The sequence below is a fragment of the Lathamus discolor genome, chromosome 4 (genome assembly GCF_037157495.1).
Source record: "Lathamus discolor isolate bLatDis1 chromosome 4, bLatDis1.hap1, whole genome shotgun sequence".
Lineage (NCBI taxonomy): Eukaryota > Metazoa > Chordata > Aves > Psittaciformes > Psittacidae > Lathamus > Lathamus discolor.
Window position 1 is genome coordinate 117,350,236 of NC_088887.1, and position 13,788 is coordinate 117,364,023.

General features: G+C 44.1%; 1 protein-coding gene and 1 long non-coding RNA gene across 6 annotated transcripts in view; one reads left to right on the forward strand and one right to left on the reverse strand.

Moving 5' to 3' along the window:
• Positions 1-698: 698 nt before the first annotated feature.
• On the reverse strand, positions 699-10,879 carry LOC136014048 (uncharacterized). Its single transcript, XR_010612490.1, has 3 exons — positions 10,727-10,879; positions 9,790-9,852; positions 699-1,563 (listed from the first exon to the last, which is right to left on the reverse strand). It is a non-coding gene; the product is annotated as an uncharacterized LOC136014048 (long non-coding RNA).
• SMCO4 (single-pass membrane protein with coiled-coil domains 4) overlaps positions 10,872-13,788 on the forward strand; it is a 28,992-nt gene continuing 26,075 nt past the window's right edge. For 2 of the 5 annotated variants that reach the window (XM_065678781.1, XM_065678780.1), the window contains exon 1: positions 10,887-11,050. The gene's annotated coding sequence lies outside the window, so the exon portion shown is untranslated. Of the gene's footprint in view, positions 11,051-11,421; positions 11,443-11,796; positions 11,969-13,788 lie in introns of those variants that run through there. The other 3 variants (XM_065678783.1, XR_010612488.1, XM_065678784.1) reach the window with 3 other exon arrangements.

Consider the following 13,788-nt stretch of genomic DNA (forward strand, 5'->3'; position numbering starts at 1 on the left):
ACTTTTAAGCCGCTTAAGCGAGACATGTTTTTGTTTTACAAAGACAGCACACAGTCTATTATTAATCTTTTGCATGAGAGACATGGCAGTTTCCCCACTGTTATGCCAGACAATATGGTTTGATTGCTTCTGCCTCCTGTCAAGTCTCCAACTGGAAATGTGTAATATGAAATGAAGTGCAGCAAAACAGATAAGGATGTGCTGAGGTAGTTAAAACAGGCCCGGAGTAATTAAGGATTGGTATCCATCCTCGAAACAAAATAAGCCCACAGTTTGGATGGTTTGATTAATATTGCAGGATTGTAAGGCTACCGATGACACACACTCTGTACAAAGTGGAAAGAGAAAAATCATCTGAAAATGGGAAAGTTTAACACTAAATGTTGTGCATTGGGAACATTTATTTCAATGTGTTCAGGAAAGATTCTGCTCTGAGCAGAAACAGGAATAGAAAATGGTTGTTGCAGCAGCTCTAGCAGCAAGTTATATAGCAAGAGGCCACTCTGATCCTTTTGCTAACATGTACTGCCTTGTTATTATGTGCTTAGACCTGTGGCAAGTGTAGCAGTAATGAAGGAGACTGAATGCCAGTGCCCTAAAAAGCTAGCAGCAACTGACTACATAAAACATGAGGAATTCCTCCTGTGTGGGCCACATATTTTTACACAAAGCCAAGAGCTCCTTCTTTCCCTGCACCAAAAACATGATGAAGTACTGCCTAGGAGAGCAGTGCTGAACCATCAATTGCTCTCATTAATGCTATATCAGCCAACTTCAAAAACAACCCTCTTTGCTCCAGAAGGTACCAGAATCCATGCAATGGAGTGAAACTTACTGCTGGGTATCTGATCCATAACTCCTGATCCTTAAGAGATTACATTTGCCCTCCATACCCTACATCCTTACTGTGGCCAGCTGCAATTCCTCCACTGTCAAAGAGAGTCATTAATTCCTGAGCCTTTAATTCTGTATTTACAAAGCAGTGAATCCTCTCCTTGGGAGAAGAAATACAGTCCATGCATGACTGTGAAGTTGCACCCATAGCTGTGGAGTGTATGTGGGAAATGGTGGAAGTACAGATTCCCATTGGCTGCAAATGGGATATGCGACCAATAAGGGAAATAAAATCTCCTTCAAAAAGGTAAAGAAAAAATGAATGAAAGAATTCTGTCCAAAACATACATTGTTTCTCTTTCTTTTCCCTCCTGCTAATCATGCCTCATCTTGTACGGAATCATCATCTCTTTCAGATGAGGGAGATATTCATGCAGTGTAGCCTTGCTCAAACCGGGAATATTCCTACTTCATTTCCCGAAGTGAATGTATCCACTGAACCAACTCGTCAACTGGAAATTGCTGTGCGTGAGCCAACCACAGCTTTCTGTGTTGTCAACTGAAGGATGCACATTGCTGACAAGCTCGACAAAACAGGCCATTTCACAGTTATGAGCTGCAGTGATTGAGCCGATGTAGACTTCCAGCAGCACGCTTGCCTAAAGAGCTACTCCTTCACATTCCCTTTGCAGCACAGCATGTATCAAGGATGCTTCACCCTCATTCCTTCTGCGTGGAAAGAAAGGATACTGCAGTTATCACTTCTAAATAATGATTAACACCAAAGTAAAGCATGTTAATATCAGCAGTGGTCCTGTGCCTAGTGTTCTGCTAGGAGGCTGCTTAGTTTATGTTCATGGCTAAGCTCTGCTGGGCCTGCTGGATGCTTCTGATAAGTGTTTTATCTAACAGCTCACTGATAAGGATCTGAGATCGAATGCAGCCCAAGACACAAGTGCCCCAGTTGCTTCTCTTGCCTTAAGGGTTTGAGCTTGTATTCTAGTGAAAGTGCCGTAATGTCCAAGTTACAGAGCACTCTGAATATCTCTCTTGACCACCTTTGCTGATATTGTTCCATTCTGCATAGAATAATTAATATCCACAGGGAGCTGAAAGAATATGGCTTGTGTCTTAAGGTAGGCACCTGGAGAGGGGATGGGGGTTCTTGTCTGTTCTCCAGGGAGTAATGAGCGTTAACTTACTAAGTATGTGATTGAAAAATCCAGATGAATTCTAGGCAGGCAATGCCCAATGACACAGACTTAGATTTGGTCATAACAATACTCAGAGGTGAACTGCTGTGGTAAAGGAGCATCCTTACCACCTGCTTCTCCAGTGTCAATCACAATTGTATTCTGGTGGCCTATGAAGTGACTTCAAACTGTGCTCAGTGCAGCACTCCAGGGTAATCCACAATTTTATAGGATCAAATCATATGCAACCACACAGCTGTAGTGCAGTGGACTAACTTCCTCTAACTACAACTAGAGAAGAATCAGGCAGCTACGTGCTCCTTGGATGCACTGAGGGTTGTTCAATCATTTACATAAGTTCCCATTACACTGCTGGGCAATGTCAGGATATAGCAAGCTTCAGTAGGTCTCTAAGATGAAGTGAAGCCTATTTCCAGTTGTTCTGGGGATTTTTTAAATGATCTGGCACATAACACTTAGCAAAAATGATTGATTCAATCTTCAGAAAGAAGATTCCCATTGATTTCAGTGGGTCACAAAAGTTACTCATTCCAAACCACCAGTCTTCACCTTTAAGTCAGTGATAAACTAGATCAGTCACAATTTTTAATCTAAATAATTTTCTTTGGAAATCACTATTTCTATAGAAGTGGAGGTTTATGCAAAGCTATCAATTTCTATTAAGAAATTGTGAAAATCTTCCTCTTTCAGAATTCTTCAAATAAGAAATGTTTAACTTTAATAGTGTTCACCATGTAGTGACAAAGCTCATATAAAAGAAATCTAAACCGAAACAAAATACTGGAACAGGTAAGGTACTCATGTCAAATTAATTTAATTTTAATTAACAATTTAACAGAGACAGTTCTCATCCCATTCACCTCCCTGCCCTTCAAAAAAAGGAGAAGAAGTGTTTGTCCCACTTGGAAGATAGATGGAAAACTTCTGATCCATTGGGAATGAGAAAAGCTTGTTTTAAGATTTTCCCAGCCAACCCTACCCAATAGACTACTGTGTCTCAGAGCTGTAAATACAGCTTGCAGATCTGGCATCTGGTTTTTGTTTACAGTGATGGTACAATATCTGTATAGGTAAACCAGGTTTTCCATGACAACAGTGTGTACTTCTACATTTCCAGCTTGTGGTGGCTCTTGAAAACACAAGACAAAGAGAATGCAGAAAGAAAACCTTACAGCAAAAAAAGGAGAAGACTCTCAAGAGCCAGAATTAGGTAATGCATAGAGTAGCTGAGCTTGTTCAAGTAGGTAATTGTATTAGTATTGACTCAGTGTAACCATCTCTCTTTCATAAACGAATGCTTTGCATGACTGGTTTTCTGTGAGTGTAAATGCACTGGATTTTTTTCTTGTGGGTTTTTTTTCTATCAAATTCAATAACAACTACATAGATGGAAGCAAACAGAACTAATCCCTAATATATGAGAGGAAACATACATAGTAGTGAGTCCAAATGTAACTAGATATTACTGGAATTGTTAGGCTGCATAATCATGTTTATCTCTACTGGAAAAAGATCCAAAACCAGAACTCGGAATCTGAAGCCATCAGGAATGTACTGTTTCAAATACCCACCACCTCCAACTGTGAGCTTCTGTGTGGGTCCAGTTTTGAAACAGAATTTTATGCCCACCTCATCACTGTGAGATTGCTCCTCTAGTCACTGCTCGTGCTGAGTAGCACCTACTCATGCAAGCTATACTGAAGGAGCAGGGGATAAGAGTATCTCCCCCCCTTCACTTCTTGCAATACTACAAAAAAAGTGCAATATGTATCTTTGCATTATAAATCTAAAACCTTGGGGGAAAGAAAAGAAAGTTTATGGACTTGGCCTTTGGGATCGGCAGGACTGAACCGATAAGAACATCCAGAGATACAGTATTAGATATTATATCCACGGATACAAGTGGAGAGGGACTTTGGAACTGAGCCCAGAAAGAACTGCTGATACAAGACAGAGTTTCTCACACTTCTCCTAAAATCTCAAAGTCTGGTATTTATAAATGAAAAGGGGTTTAGGCTGGAAGTAAACTTGCACAATTTTATGAGGAACAGGTCTTTACTGCCTAGTTCAATTTCTGTGACCATATAACCCTTTGAGAAGTGTGGTAGCTGGAAAGGTCTTTATGGTTCAGTTACAAATCTCTTTTCAGTAGCAGGTAAACAGGAACCAAACTTTTTATCATGTTATATATGGAAACATCTTATAGTGACATCATTAGTGATATTAGTGGATCCAGCCAACATACAGCCAGAATCTACTCCACTCCTCTACTCAACCCCAAGTGTAATCCCCTAATCATCTAGAGTCCTGAGAGATGAGATTTAATTACAGACAGAGCTGCAAGTACTATGAGCAGCACAATGACTATGGACACGGACATGTAGTGACAGGACAAGGGGTAATGGGTTAAAACTTAAACAGGGGAAGTTTACATTGGGTATAAGGAGGAAATTCTTTCCTGTTAGGGTGGTGAGACACTGGAATGGGTTGCCCAGGGAGGTTGTGAGTGCTCCATCCCTGGCAGTGTTCAAGGCCAGGTTGGATGAAGCCTTGTGTGGGATGGTTTAGTGAGAGGTGTCCCTGCCCATGGCAGGGGGGTTGGAACTGGATGATCTTGAGGTCCTTTCCAACCCTAACCATTCTATGATTCTATGATTCTATGACACAATTCTGCTTACTATACCATGACCCATGAAGAAAGGAAATGCTTACAGATTAATAGTTCCTGCGACCAAAAGGAACTGCAATGTCTCCAGCACAGGCTGCAAATTTCTTCCATGATTATATTTTGTAAAAGAAGATATTAACTCCTATGTTAAGCCTTTTAATTTACACTGATGTACCACTGCCTTGTTAAGGCACCCACTGTTTAATTATCCTCACAGACCGCACTGTATTTCAAGGTTGACTCTATCCCACTCTGACTTAGCGCTTTTGGATTTTGCAGTGTCATCAAATGTGAAGACCCGTCACAAAGAATTATCGTGACATCTGTGTCAAAAATGCACAGGACCCATCTCTGCTAAACATGCAAAGCACAAAGCGGTCTAATACTGCTGTGTGATTTTCTAATGTCATCTGGGGATACCTACGCTCCCTTTAATTCCATTATTTTGCTTCCCCAGTCACAATAAGGTGATCATCAGGGAAGCAGGAGGAAGCAGAAGGCACTGTTATGTGCCAGAAAGAATAAAGAACATGCTGTAAACAATATCTATGTGCCAAATGCTACTGACTCTTTCAACAGATCATTGAGCAGTAACAGCTCTGGTATGGAATTAGGCTGACTGTTTAGAGAAAAGTCCATAACTGAATCAGCCATTTGGATATCTGGCTGTTATGATTTAGGAAAATTATAGAAGAGCTCCCAGCATTAGTATCTTATACTCCTAAGGGAGGCAAATTATCTGCTGAAAGTCATGGAACTGCACATGAACTTTGAGAACTAAAAGCTTTTTACACTTCAAGTTTCTCCAAAACATTTTGTCCTCTAACACTGAAGACAGCATCAACAGCAACAGAAGTTGATGGCTGGTGTGAGAATCCTAAAGAAGTGACAGTAGGTGTTTGCCAGTTAAGTGTATTTTTATGTCAAGAATAAAAAATAGAAAATGTCAAACTATACCTAAAAGTAACTACAAATGTGCAAGCTAATGGAATTAATTTGCATTTGATTCTTTAAAAGTCTCAGCTCTTCCTGTAAGTAGTCCACTTCCTTCAATTCCTGAAAGATCAATAGGACTTGAAAGCATTTAGTAACTTGCAGGAAGTTGCTCAGCGTTACAACATGGTGTTTATAGTGAGATTTTGAAAGTCTGGCTGGTATGACAGGTTCTTCAGAGAGAAAGACATCTTGAAGCAAAGAAAATCTTTTCTCAAGCCTACATCTTCAGGGACTCACTGTAAGTCACATAACTATTAATATATTTATGCTGGTTGAATGTGAAAATGTTAGACATCAACTTTCAGAACAGTTGTGATTTAGAGAGCTGCAGGTGTGGCTTTTGTAAATCTCACATAGTTCACTGCCAAAAGAGGAGACAGCATGAAAAATTATAAGCAGATGTATTAAAGCATTTATATCAATAGCGGGTATTGAAAAAACCTTTGTCAATGTCCGTGACTTATCTTTCCACTTCTGTAAAACATGGTGCAGATGTAACTGTCTAATCTGACTTTTAGTCACAATATTTAGCTACGTGAAAGATAAAGTATAATGTAACACTATAGATACATCTTCTTTCAGTCTTTCTCAGCTTTGGAACTGTGAGCCTTTGAAAGCAGATGACATACTCAATTATTATCAAGTAAATTTTTTATCTGTCATTTGATCACTTGTGACAGCAAATGAAATGTAGAAAGACTAAACATGCACTACAGAATTAGCCTGAAAAATGTAACAGTTACTGTAGTGTATCCAACATACCAAATGTAAATTATCTGCCAGTTTTGAATAACATTTTTATGCTTTTCAGATAAGATCAGCCAAAGTTCTGGCGACAGCGTACTTCTATAATATCTTTCAGAATATCACACATTGCTTCCTGCTGAAAGAGGAATTCTGAAGTCCAAGAGTCCTGCTGTGACATGGAGCTCTAGGGAAAAAGGATGGAGTCTGGGTGTGTTTTAGTCTTAGCTTCAAATGTTCATAGACCAGAATGTTTCCTTTTGTAAATCAATGTAATTTCCCTGACAATACCAACAGATGAATCCAGTCTTTTGTTTTCTATCACAATTCACGTATTCTTCTAAAAGCTATTTTAGATTCTACCCTGACCGAACCATTTTGACTGTAAAACTGCTACCCAGAGTTCAGGAAAGAATTGTTCTGCAGGATGGTGACAGTGCAAACCACTTCTGTTACCTTGACAATAGGGACTGGCTTTCTGTTTGAAGGACTTATCCCATAGTTTGTAAAGTCAGAAGAAAGCACTGCCATCACTTACTCTTACTTTCTGTATATACAGAGGTCATCACGATTTCTGGGCTCAATTCTTGTATGAATTTTTTAGGGAAAGCATCCTGTCTCAATTTAGACATTACCAGTATTGACACATTTAAGGTCATACCAGATGTATATTACTCCATCAATTTATTTACGTGCATGTTTTTAATCCCATTCTTAGTGTGACTGTGTTGAGCTTTAATGTTAACCTGGGAGCCTGAAAAGTCTGTTCCTGGAATGTTGTTCCCCACACAGATACTTCCACTTCACAGCTGATTCACTCCTGAAAGCATCTCTTTCATGCACTTGTTCTACCACTGTTAGATTGAGCTCTGAAGATCTCCTCTCCAGAAGACAAAGAGAACTATAGTCTCTGGGACATCTATCATGAAGTCATCTCTGAGAATTAAGAGTCTCATTTTTCAGAGACTACCAAACTACTTTCAGATAGTAATAACTAATGTTCACTTGTGTGCTGAGCTAGAAAAGAAGGCATTCGTTATCCATCACCTCAGGTACTATTGTTACCAGGACAAAAAAGTTCTGGGCCTTATCTTTCAGTACTGAAATTACTCAGTTTGTCTTTGACTTCACTGGCAACAGAGAAGTCTCGTAAGACGAATTCATCTCACCCCGCTTTAAATGTCTAACTCTGATTTACTTTTCATGTACTTTTTATAGTCTGTAAAAGATATATAGACACTTCCATGGCACATCCCTCCCATCTAAAACTTGACAGCTGAACGTTACCTAGCTTCAGCATTTCAGGTAACTATATGGGAGATTTCCATGTTAAATCTCTCCATTTAACATGACAGAAAGATGACTGTAATGATGTGATTCAGGGGAGGTCCCACAGGAGTATGACATGAACAGAGCACAAGGGAAACAGGAGCCCAGAGTAAATCTGAAAGTGTGGAACCAAAAAGAAATCAAAAGCACAGGAGTTCACAGCAAACCCGAGAGGTGGAACTGCACAGAGGTGGGAAGTATTTGCTGTATGAGTGCTGTGGCTCCAAAACCCTTTGGAGAAAAAGAGGTCCAGAACTGCTGGAGTCTGTGAAAAATCACAAATCCAAAGAGCCTTGGCAAGCAACATTTGTTTCTTACTATGAGGAAATATTTTGACAGTTGGGAATGATACTGTCTGGCAGGTTTTACCACTGCAGGTTCTTATGGAAGGAAAAAATTCTCCAGGGAAAGGCCCTTGTAGCATATATATATTAGTACCCATACAATTACATTTTGTACTTGAACTGGTAACTCCTCCCACAGTTGCTGCACTTCAGTTACTGTTTATGTGTGCTGTTTCATCTTTCTCTCCATACACACATACATGTAAAAACATCTGTATTCATTAAAAGACTAAGCTGCTACCATCACAAAAGTAGGATATATCAAAAGGAAAAAATACTGAATTCAGTAATAGCATTTCCTATCCTTTTACAGTGCCACATAAAAACCCCTATAAATTCTGAGCAGGTTTAAGGGGAGATTACTGCACTCTGATAGCTCAACCTGAAAACACTTTTTTTCTAGATTACAAATAACATAATAAAGATTATAATATAATCCTGGCAGCAGATTTTACATCTACATCCAAAGGATGCGCAGGATTATTAAAGAACAGTGCAGTGTCTTAAAATGTGAACCAAACCTTTTTACTGAGCTGTACTGCAGACTCCACTGCTGCAATCAATACTCCAAACAGCCCTATTTTTCTTGGACAAAACCCCTACACATATCTGACATTTGAGGAAGCCAGGTGAAGAAATCAATATCTAAACAAAAATGCACTTAATAATATCTCCTCTGGACAGATGCAGATTGGAAAATCCTATACGGTCCACATATTGCCTTCTGCTTAAAGCTTAGAAATGAAGCTGTGTTTCCTAAATGGCAATGTCCTGCTGCAAGAGCATTGCTGAAGCTGGAGTGAATACAGCAGCAATTAACTGTGTGCCAGCCCATGTGAGATGATCTATTGCTCAAATTTAAGTTTAGGTACAGTTTTTTGTTGAAGCACTTCAGCATAAACACATAATAACAAAAAGTGTATGTACTTTATAAATGTTGCAGCTTTACTGGAAAATATATAGCAAAGAGTCACACATTCACTTTAACCTTTACATCTCCTGGGCTGCTTTTTCATACCTTGAGTCAGCCCAAGGAGGAATTTAATATACACACATACTTTATTGCACCTTAATGCCTTTAAGCAGTGACCATTATTGGACATTTCTCATGGCCTTGCAGGTGATCATTAAACATATGTAACAGCCCTACTATATAGACACTAAATGAGTATAGATAGCTCTAATGCCAAAAAATGTCTGTCTTCAAAGGTGCGTTTGTGCACAGAACAGCTGCTGTACTTAAAGGTGCTCCTTTACTTGACATTACTTCATAAAGCCCTTTGAGATAACCACAGAGTGAGAGATGTTTTAGAACAACACAGTTTTATTTCTTCTCTGCTTTAGCCTGAAGCGGTTCAACGTTATTTGAACATCAGCCACAGCACCTCTTTACGACTTCAAAGTCAGATCCTAACCTCTAACTGGCAGTGCACCTCAAGATTAAAACTCTGCCTGGCGCTGTAAGAAATGGACGCTTTCAGCAGAAAGAATAGCAATAGGAGGTAACAACATGACGGTCTAATATCGCTCAATTAGGAGGCACATTAAGGTTACACTAAGGTGCCTGACACGAACGCTCTTACAGGAAACACTGTAAGAAAGGCGTGAGGAAAAAGTTGCTGCCATTAAGCTTGCGAAGAGCTTTGTAGCTGTTATTAACCTGGCGGAAGGGTGAGACTCCTCCCAGCTGACCTTCACAGTGAAAACCTCCACGTCAGGCACTCTGCAATGACAAAGCCCAGGTAATGTCTTTTACTTGCAAAACATGCAATCCTGAACAGAAGGAACTGCAGATAGATGTCTGAGGTGTTTCCTACCTAAACAGCTACTGTCTGTTTAGGAACACAGCGAGAGGTCTCTTAATATGAAAGAAGAGCATCTCTATGGTGGGGTCAGCCTAAACCATGGAAACCGGGAAGCAGCTACAGGTGCTTTGAGGTCCTGCTGGCACAGAGGTAACAGCAGTTCGGGCCAGGTGTGATGGGCTTCCTCAGTGAATTCAGCCCTCCTGCTGTCCCCAAGAGGACACTGCTCTCTGTTTTTTGTTCGAGGCCCATTATAGCAGAGTTTGATCAACTCAACAAGTGCTTCCATCCTACTGATACACAAGAAAGGAACTGCTGTTGTGATTTCACCTAAAGGGGGCTACAAGAAAGCTGGGGAGGGACTTTTTACAAAGATATGTAGGGACAGGACAAGGAGGAATGGCTTTAAACTGAAAGAGGGGAGATTTAGATTAGGCCTAAGAAATAAATTCTTCCCTGTGAGGGTGCTGAGGCGCTGGCACAGGGTGCCCAGAGAAGCTGTGGCTGCCCCATCCCTGGCAGTGCTCAAGGCCAGGTTGGATGGGGCTTGGAGCAACCTGCTCTAGTGGAAGGTGTCCCTGCCCATGGCAGGGGGCTGGAACTGGATGAGCTTTAAGGTCCCTTCGACCCAGACCAGCCTGGGATTCTGTGCGGGCACTCCCCAGTAAAGGCAGCACGGCAGGCTCGGAGTCCCGCATCCCCGCATGAGATCCGCTCCCGGGCTCCCCGGACTCCCGGCTGCTGCCCTCCCGTCCCGCACAGCCGGCGGGGCCCGGCCTGTGGTTCACTCACCTCGCACCCACCGGTGCCTCCCTTCGGGCTGGCGAGGAGCGGCCGCGGCTCCCCCCTGCTCCTCCCGCCGCGCTCCACCACCGGAGGCAGCGGCGGCGCAGCCGCGGCGAGGCCCGGGGGCAGCGGGTCCCTCGGCGTGCGGCAGAGGGCGCCCCGCGTTCCGCTCAGCGCGGGGCCGGGAGGAGCCTCCGGCGCGGCCGGGGCGGGCTGGAGCTGCCACGTCTGCGGCGCCGAGCGGCGGGGCGGCCGGCCCGCGCCTCGGCTCCACGTGTGGCGGAGCGGGGAAGTTGCCGGCGGCCAGCTCGGGCTCTGCCCGTCCCTCCGGTGAGCGCAACCCCAAGTGCGGGCGCTTGGCGGCCCGCTGTCCTGAGGGAGGGCGGCGGGGAGCGCTGAGGGGGGCCGCGGGCCGGGCGCAGCCCGCGGTGTGCCCGGGGGAGCAGCGGGCTCGGCTCCCGGGCGGGCCAACTTCCTGCGGAGTTCGGCTCCGAGCGCTCCCCGCCGGCGGCCGCGGCTGAACCGGAAAGTTTGCGAAGCCGGGTCTGGGCGGCGGGGAGCCGGGGGGCGAGCGCGGGGCGCGGGGAGCCGCCGCCTCAGCCTGTGGGGAGGGGGGGGGGCGGGTCACAGCGCGCCTCTCGCCGCCGAGCCCTGGCACCGATCGCTCCGGGCACGGACCCCGGCGGTGCCGGTCCCGGTCCCGCTGCCCGGGGCGAGCTCAGGTGAGCCGGTGGCGGAGCGGAGCCGCGGCGGGGCTGGGGGTGTGAGCTCCAGCCGCTGGAAGCGGTGCTGAGCGCGGACACGGCGAGGGCAGCTCCTGAGGAGACTCGGGGAAGACTTCAAGGTTTTGGTCTGGTTTTCCCTTCTTAATTCCGGTTCCCCCATCGCGAGTACCGGGGAACGACCGAGACTTGTGTTTAAGCAACCGGTTGGGGGGGGAAAACCCTCAGGAAAGCGTTAAAATGTGCCCCGGGAAAAAAAAAAAAAGAAGAGAATATCTTCTGAAAGTGAACATGTGGCTTTTCGCTCTTATTTTAACCACTGTGCCTTGATTTGTGTGTGTTTTGTCCATACAGACGTGAGTTCGGTTCATAGTTCTTTGGTTCTCATTGCTGGTTACCTGTAAGAGATCGGTTTGTTTTCTGTTCTTTCGAAACCGGTTATGGTTCAAACCATCTTTTAAAGCGGCAGGAATTGGATGTTCTCAGTCACAGAGATTTCCATTCCAAGGTCCCGATCCTGCCTGAGGTTTGTATGGTGTGGGTCCCACCCTGTGCTGGGACCTGCGGGGGTTCCGTGTGCCTCTCAGATGTGAAGATTTGATTGTCAGTTATCTTTAGCTTTGTTAAGGAATTTCCTCCTTTAAATGAACCAGAAGCCTTGCAGGAATTCCCTGATGCCCTGTTAAAAAAAGTGAGATGAGTTTCTCATTAGTACATTTTTAATGACTTTCCCCCCCTCTCTTAACTGCCTTTAAGTGGCCTATTTATAACATAGAGCCCTCCTAGACTGAAGTTAACAAGAAAGCTGATTTTAGACTGTTCTCAGCCTTTGTAGGTAGGATTTTCACAGATCTTTGTCAGGTAAATGAGCTGCTCCTTGTCACAGCAATTTTAGCTGCTGCTTTCCCTCGTGCTTTGCAGGCAATGTGGAAGGGACATACCTATCAACTGGAATTCTGTGTGCGGCTGTCAAATACTCCTTATTGCATGGGAAACTCTAGGAACTGCCTGTTCTTTAGTGCTTCTTCCAGGGTGGACTTGCATAAGATTCTCATTCTGCTCCTCAGGAGGGTTTTGTCAGAGCTGTTTGTCACGAATGCAGAGTGATACAGGACAGCACTGGCAGACATACAAAGGTAAAGAAGCCATTTACAGAGCTGGGCATCTTCAGGTGCTGCCAGAGTGGACATGGGAAAGCCCTCCTCCTCATGGGTCCTTAGCACGCTTAACACCAATCGGGGATGTGGTTGGTGTTCACATGTCGACGGGACTGCTCTGTGCAAGACATCAGGTCATTTAGCAGTGGCCGCATGCCCACACCTCCTGTCCATGGAGCACCACATGAGCTTTAAAGCTACACCAGAGCATCAGACTTGGGTGGACAGTGCCCTGTGTGAGGCAGCAACCCTCAGGCATGTTCCCCAGCTGATGGCTGTTTCCTTGCTGCTTGTTTGGAGGTGTGTGCAGTAACAGTGCACTGCATGCCCACCAGCTGCTGCTGTATCTGTGTGCTAGCAAAATAATCTTGATCTTTTACTTTATTATTATTCAATCGTGTTTTTCCATGCATTAAATAGACAGTGAAATACTTTTACATATGTATGATATACATGATGATTAGGTGATAGGAGCTGGTTTATGGAACAGTAGATGGACTGCACCCTAAATCTTTCGGCCATGGCAGTTAATGCGTAATGTAATGCAGTTTCCGTGTTTGTTTTTGTTACAAATTTCCCCCCTCCACCATCTTTCTCCTTTGCCTGTTACTTTGAAGCCCAGCGAGACTTGTCCTGATGGGGTGTACGCTACCAAGAAGCAGTGGTGGAGAGGGTCTGAAAGAATTTCTCCATTAAGAGTCCCAGGAGACCTACCCTGGTTCAGCAGGTAGCACTGCTGTCATGGGGACTGCACTCAGACACATTGATCCTTTACAGTGGCATCAGGGTTTGAGGGAACTGGGCACCACTTCGCTGTACTGAATCGGTCTGCGTTTTGCTTTGACTGTTACAGCTGCGTCCCAGCTGCTCCCAAAGCCATCTGAGCCCTTCCAGAATGGATCTGGCATCTCTCGATTCAACTATTTTGGTCCAGGTGCTCTAGAATAAAACTGTCTCTGTCTTTGTACTAATCTCTGTCATGCACTGCAAGACGCACCTATGGGCAGGTTGATGTTCAGTAGCATCCCAGTCTGGATCTCTCTATTTTTGGTCTGATTATGGAACTCCTGTCATGCTTAGAGAAATGTCCCGAGAGGAGATCTTGGCTGTTCCCTTCTCTGGAGATCTCCTAGGGTTGGTAGCTGTACAGAGCCACCAAAGCAAAGACAGAGCTGCTCTGTAAGACCAC